The sequence below is a fragment of the Lipotes vexillifer genome, unplaced genomic scaffold, assembly GCF_000442215.2.
Source record: "Lipotes vexillifer unplaced genomic scaffold, Lipotes_vexillifer_v1.1 scaffold2136, whole genome shotgun sequence".
NCBI classification, from domain to species: Eukaryota; Metazoa; Chordata; class Mammalia; order Artiodactyla; family Lipotidae; genus Lipotes; species Lipotes vexillifer.
The window spans coordinates 144798-152574 of NW_006792995.1; positions in this window are offsets into that span (position 1 = coordinate 144798).

Genomic DNA, 7777 nt, shown 5'->3' on the forward strand with positions numbered 1-7777 from the left:
CCCTGCACCCAATTCACCTAGTGAACATCAGCTCATCTTTTAGTACTGATCCTAGGACAGTTCATCTATGAATCCTTTTCTGACACACCACTCAGGTAGAATATCCAATGTCTATTTGTGCTATTAGCGTAGCATGTACGAGCTTCTCTTACAGCACCGGTGACACTCATGAGTATGTGTACTTATCCCACTAGATTATGAATTTCTTAAGGAGAGGGTCTGTGTCTTACTTTTCATTTTAGTCCTAGTCTGGCACCTTATATGGGATGCATGGATGGAGGAATGGATGGATGGATGGAAGAAAGGGTAGGTGGATGGATAATTAGATAGATGAATGGAAATTAAGCTCCATGAGAGCAGCTACTCTGTATTGTCTTCTGCTGTATCTCCATCATTTAGCACAATGTGTAGCACACAGCAGATGCTCAAAAATTAATTAATTATCCTTTAATTAATTAAAGGATGATCCAATTTAAAAGTGGAAGTTCAATCCTTCTCAAACTCTTCCAAAATATAGCAGAGGGAGGAACACTCCCAAATTCATTCTATGAGACCACCATCACTCTGATACCAAAACCAGACAAAGATGTCACAAAGAAAGAAAACTACAGGCCAGTATCACTGATGAACATAGATGTAAAAATCCTCAACAAAATACTAGCAAACAGAATCCAACAGCACATTAAAAGGACCATACACTATGATCAAGTGGGGTTTATCCCAGGAACGCAAGGATTCTTCAATACACGCAAATCAATCAACGTGATACACCATATTAACAAACTGGAGGAGAAAAACCATAAGATCATCTCAATAGATGCAGAGAAAGCTTTTGACAAAATTCAACACCCATTTATGATAAAAACCTTCCAGAAAGTAGGCATAGAGGGAACTTTCCTCAACATAATAAAGGCCATATATGACAAACCCACAGCCAACATCGTCCTCAATGGTGAAAAACTGAAAGCATTTCCACTAAGATCAGGAACAAGACAAGGTTGCCCACTCTCACCACTCTTATTCAACATAGTTTTGGAAGTTTTAGCCACAGCAATCAGAGAAGAAAAGGAAACAAAAGGAATCCAAATCAGAAAAGAAGAAGTAAAGCTGTCACTATTTGCAGATGACATGATACTATACATAGAGAATCCTAAAGATGCTACCAGAAAACTACTAGAGCTAATCAATGAATTTGGTAAAGTAGCAGGATACAAAATTAATGCACAGAAATCTCTTTCATTCCTATACACTAATGATGAAAAATCTGAAAGTGAAATTAAGAAAACACTCCCATATTCCATTGCAACAAAAAGAATAAAATATCTAGGAATAAACCTACCTAAGGAGACCTGTATGCAGAATGCAGAAAATTATAAGACACTGATGAAAGAAATTAAAGATGATACAAACAGATGGAGAGATATACCATGTTCTTGGATTGGAAGAATCAACATTGTGAAAATGACTCTACTACCCAAAGCAATCTATAGATTCAATGCAATCCCTATCAAACTACCACTGGCATTTTTCACAGAACTAGAACAAAAAATTTCACAATTTGTATGGAAACACAAAAGACCCCGAATAGCCAAAGCAATCTTGAGAACAAAAAATGGAGCTGGAGGAATCAGGCTGCCTGACTTCAGACTATACTACAAAGCTACAGTAATCAAGACAGTATGGTACTGGCACAAAAACAGAAAGATAGATCAATGGAATAGGATAGAAAGCCCAGAGATAAACCCACGCACATATGGTCACCTTATCTTTGATAAAGGTGGCAGGAATATACAGTGGAGAAAGGACAGCCTCTTCAATAAGTGGTGCTGGGAAAACTGGACAGGTACATGTAAAAGTATGAGATTAGATCACTCCCTAACACCATACACAAAAATAAGCTCAAAATGGATTAAAGACCTAAATGTAAGGCCAGAAACTATCAAACTCTTAGAGGAAAACATAGGCAGAACACTCTATGACATAAATCACAGCAAGATCCTTCTTGACCCATCTCCTAGAGTAATGGAGATAAAAACAAAAATAAACAAATGGGACCTAATGAAACTTCAAAGCTTTTGCACAGCAAAGGAAACCATAAACAAGACCAAAAGACAGCCCTCAGAATGGGAGAAAATATTTGCAAATGAATCAACTGACAAAGGATTAATCTCTAAAATTTACAGGCAGCTCATGCAGCTCAATAACAAAAAAATAAACAACCCAATCCAAAAATGGGCAGAAGACCTAAATAGACATTTCTCCAAAGAAGATATACAGACTGCCAACAAACACATGAAAGAATGCTCAACATCATTAATCATTAGAGAAATGCAAATCAAAACTACAATGAGATATCATCTCACACCAGTCAGAATGGCCATCATCAAAAAATCTAGAAACAATAAATGCTGGAGAGGGTGTGGAGAAAAGGGAACCCTCTTGCACTGTTGGTGGGAATGTAAATTGATACAGCCACTATGGAGAACAGTATGGAGGTTCCTTAAAAAACTAAAAATAGAACTACCATATGACCCAGCAATCCCACTACTGGGCATATACCCTGAGAAAACCATAATTCAAAAAGAGTCATGTACCACAATGTTCATTGCAGCTCTATTTACAATAGCCAGGACATGGAAGCAACCTAAATGTCCATCAACAGATGAATGGATAAAGAAGATGTGGCACATATATACAATGGAATATTAGTCAGCCATAAAAAGGAACAAAACTGATTTATTTGTAGTGAGGTGGATGGACCTAGAGTCTGTCATAGAGAGTGAAGTAAGTCAGAAAGAGAAAAACAAATACCGTATGCTAAGACATATATATGGAATCTAAAAAAAAGAGAAAGAAAAAGAAAAAAATTGGTCAGAAAAACCTAGGGGCAAGACAGGAATAAAGATGCAGACCTACTAGGGAATGGACTTGAGGATACGGGGAGGGGGAAGGGTAAGCTGGGACAAAGTGAGAGAGTGGCATGGACATATATACACTACCAAACGTAAAATAGATAGCTGGTGGGAAGCAGCCACATAGCAGCGGGAGATCAGCTCTGTGTTTTGTGACCACCTAGAGGGGTGCGATAGGGAGGGTGAGAGGGAGGGAGATGCAAGAGGGAAGCGATATGGGGACATATGTATATGTATAACTGATTCACTTTGTCATAAAGCAGAAACTAACACACCATTGTAAAGCAATTATACTCTAATAAAGATGTTTAAAAAAATAAAAAATTAAATCACAGCAAGATCCTTCTTGACCCATCTCCTAGAGTAATGGAGATAAAAACAAAAATAAACAAATGGGACCTAATGAAACTTCAAAGCTTTTGCACAGCAAAGGAAACCATAAACAAGACCAAAAGACAGCCCTCAGAATGGGAGAAAATATTTGCAAATGAATCAACTGACAAAGGATTAATCTCTAAAATTTACAGGCAGCTCATGCAGCTCAATAACAAAAAAATAAACAACCCAATCCAAAAATGGGCAGAAGACCTAAATAGACATTTCTCCAAAGAAGATATACAGACTGCCAACAAACACATGAAAGAATGCTCAACATCATTAATCATTAGAGAAATGCAAATCAAAACTACAATGAGATATCATCTCACACCAGTCAGAATGGCCATCATCAAAAAATCTAGAAACAATAAATGCTGGAGAGGGTGTGGAGAAAAGGGAACACTCTTGCACTGCTGGTGGGAATGTGAATTGGTTCAGCCACTATGGAGAACAGTATGGAGGTTCCTTAAAAAACTACAAATAGAACTACCATATGACCCAGCAATCCCACTACTAGGTATATACCCTGAGGAAACCAGAATTCAGAAAGAGTCATGTACCAAAATGTTCATTGCAGCTCTATTTACAATAGCCCGGAGATGGAAACAACCTAAGTGCCCGTCGTCGGATGAATGGATAAAGAAGATGTGGCACATATATACAATGGAATATTACTCAGCCATAAAAAGAAACGAAATTGAGCTATTTGTAATGAGGTGGATAGATCTAGAGTCTGTCATACAGAGTGAAGTAAGTCAGAAAGAGAAGGACAAATACCGTATGCTAACACATATATATGGAATTTAAGAAAAAAAAATGTTATGAAGAACCTAGGGGTAAAACAGGAATAAAGACAGAGACCTACTGGAGAACAGACTTGAGGATATGGGGAGGGGGAAGGGTGAGGTGTGTTAGGGCGAGAGAGAGACATGGACATATATATACTAACAAACGTAAGGTAGATAGCCAGTGGGAAGCAGCCGCATGGCACAGGGAAACCGGCTCGGTTCTTTGTGGCTGTCTGGAGGGGTGGGATAGGGAGGGTGGGAGGGAGGGAGACAAAGAGGGAAGAGATATGGGAACATATATATATGTATAACTGACTCACTCTGTTATAAAGCAGAAACTAACACACCATTGTAAAGCAATTATACCCCAATAAAGATGTTAAAAAAATAAATAAATAAATAAAAGTTGAGATATTTTTTCCCTACTAAATTCAGTGTACATGCTCACAGCACATCTCAATTTGGACTAGCTACTTTCAAGTGCCCAACAGCCACCTAAAAAAATAAATAAATAAATAAATAAATAAAATAAAATAAAAAATTAAAGTGATTGTTCGGATGGATGGATAAATGAATGGTTGAATGGATGAACTGATTAATGCATTTAAATTATAAGTATTCAAGAAGAAGATGCATGGCCACCTTGACGTAGAGCAGGAAAGTCTCCATTGTCCAAAAAGCTGCCTCCTCATTGTTTTACTCTGGCCTGTTGCCATGTGTTAATTGAAATGTCAAAGACTAGTTTTTCACTCAAAATACTCTAACACACAGCTTCCCTGTCAGTAGCACCCAGTGCTGAGTTTTATCACCACCACATGAAAGTATGCCCACGAGTGTCACTGCTATATAACACCGGTAAACAAGGGAGACAGATGCTTTTCAGAGAACTCCCAAATGGCCACAGTCCATGGTCCTGGGAGCCAGATGATCTTCAGAATCTGATCAACCTCTGACATTTCCACAGCTACCCAAGACCTAGCTGGAGGTGGAAAATACCTCTTAGGAGGAGTCAGGGACTGAAGCAGAAACTCACAAGCCCTGCAGAGCCCCAGGTGCACTTCACTGCAGAGATTAGAAAACTGGGAAAATGAGTCTTTCTCTCTCCTCTTAAGCCCCTGCAAGACAGACGTAGCTCAGAACTCTACGGGGAAAGTTGCAAGGATAATGCAATAAAGACAGAACGCTGGGAGAGGAAGGAGGGCACAGGAAGTAACCAACAGTCTTGTAAGGATGTTTAACTGTGCTTGCTAGTGACAGGGAAGTGGAAAAAGAGGGGGGAAAGCACCAACCACAGTGGGGCTCACATGACGAGGCTTTACATCATGGGAGGTCAGGAGAGAGAGCAGGAAAGCCTGTACAGCATCTCCACGTGGGTGTCCAGTGGGTGTCTCAAGTTAAACATAACTAAAACTGAACTCCTGATCTTTACCCCAAACTTGACCCTCCTGCAATGTTCCCTGTACATGGTAAACCCCTCCTTTCAATCATGCAGGTCAAAAACGTTGGACTTGTTCTTGCCTCCTTTTTTTCTTACACCTTGCACCCAATTGGCAACTCCATCAGCTTTTCCTTCACTTTTCTTTTTTTTTTTTTAAGATTTTTTTTTTGATGTGGACCATTTTTTAAGTCTTTACTGAATTTGTTACAACACTGCTTCTGTTTTCTGTTTTGGTATTTTTGGCCACAAGGCATGGGGGATCTTAGCTCCCCGACCAGGGATTGAACCTGCATCCCCTGCGTTGGAAGGCGAAGTCTCAACCACTGGACTGCCAGGGAAGTCCCCTCCTTCACTTTTCTAGCATCTCCACCATAAGTACTCTGGTTCTGCCCTGGCCACTCCCTACAGTCTGTTCTCAACCCACCAGCTGGAGTGACTCTCAAAAAAGGTCAGGTCACATCCCCCCAAAACTCCAAACCCTCCAGTGGCTCCCATCTTGCTGAGAGTAAAAGCTAAGCTAAAGTCCCGAGTCTCCTACGAGACTCCACCCAGTCCTCCTTCATCACTTCTCTGGCCTTATCACCTACTGCTTTCCCCTCACTTTCTCTGTTCCTTCCTCTAACAAGCCAAACCCACCCCCTCAGACCTTTGCCCTCACATCCCCCCTGCTCTTCCCCCAAGATATCAGCCCTGCTCCCATGTTCACTCCCTTCAAGTCTCTCTTTGAATGTCCCCTTCTCCGTGTGATGCTGCTACCCCACCCAGCACTCCCCATCCTCCTTTCCTGCTCTGGTTTTCTCCATGGCACTTACCACCCAGCTAGCTACATACTCTAATTATGTATTTGGAACACACATACCAAGATGGCAAGAATTTCCAATATTTTGCTACTGGATCCTCAGTACCTAGAACTGTACCTAGCACCTAGTAGGCGCTCAGCTAATACTCACTGAATGAATGAATGAACAGAGTATTTTCCCTTTGTTTTTCTGCAGCTTTTCTTATTTATGCCATCAGTGTTAGAGCCGCACCATCACCCCAGTGTCCCTGTGTGCCACGCATCATGTAGGATGCCTTAATAACATCATGGCTGCCTCTGTGCCCTGCTCTAAAGGCTGACACTCCCTGACCTAGACTTTAATTAGTCCCCTTCACTCCTGAGCTGACTGCGAGGGAAAGCTGGCTGCATCTGGCTCACGTGGGGAGGGCCTCTCTGCCTCAGTACCCAGCATGCACACCGGGTTCAGTTTTCTTACTGTCTCAGGATTTCCTCTCTGGACTGAGAGCTTCCTAAGAACAGGAACTTCTTTGAGTCTTGAGATCTCAAAAGTGGCATTTGAGTTGGGCCTTGAAGGATGAACATGAGCTTGCTGGGCACCCGTCAAAAATGGAGATAATAGGTATAGAGATGAGGGAGAGGAAGAAATGAACATCGTGGGTGTCAACCACTCTTTCTAGAATTTCAGCTGAGAAAAGGGAAGAGAGAGAAACAGGGTAGCTGGAAGGTAAAGGTTTAGTTTTTAAGTGAAAACTTCTTTTGGCCCAATGCCCTCAATGGTCCACCCCTGCCTCCCGGTCCAGCCCCTTCTCCCAACTTCTGCACCCTCTTGTACCCTCTGTTCCAGCCACTCTTATGTGCAAAGCACATACCTCTGGGCCTTTGCTTTTCCTCGGAATGTCCTTCTCTAATCATCATCATCTTTTTTTTTTTTTTTTTTTTTTTTTTCCTTATAAATTGCTGTGGTCATCATTCTTCAGATTTGGTACTTTCACATTATCCTCTATTCCTCTGTGCTGAAGTCTGACTTTCCTTCGAGTGACTCTTTTTGTGGCACTTTGCTTTTTCCTTTCCTTTACTTATGCTCTCTTCTTATTCTCCTCTTTGGGGTTCTGCCTTCCAATAGGACCTGTTTATTTGTTTGTTTACTTCTTTTGATTCTCAGCCTTCAAGGCTCATTCCTTCCCTCTTCTGATGTCTTTCATGCGGACTCTCCCACTGCGCCACCAGGGAAGCCCCATCATCATCTTTATAATCATGATCACATTTGTTGAGCTATTTATAGGGTCCAAGATTTACATGTATTAACTCATTTGATCTTCCAGTGGCCTTATAAGGATTGTACAATGACCATTTCCATATTATTCACAAGGAAACAGAGGTACGGGGAGGCTAAATAGCATCCCTGGGCGACATTGCTGTTAAGTAGCACAGATGCAATCCAACCTGAACATTCATTCGGGCTCCAGAATCCACACTCTTT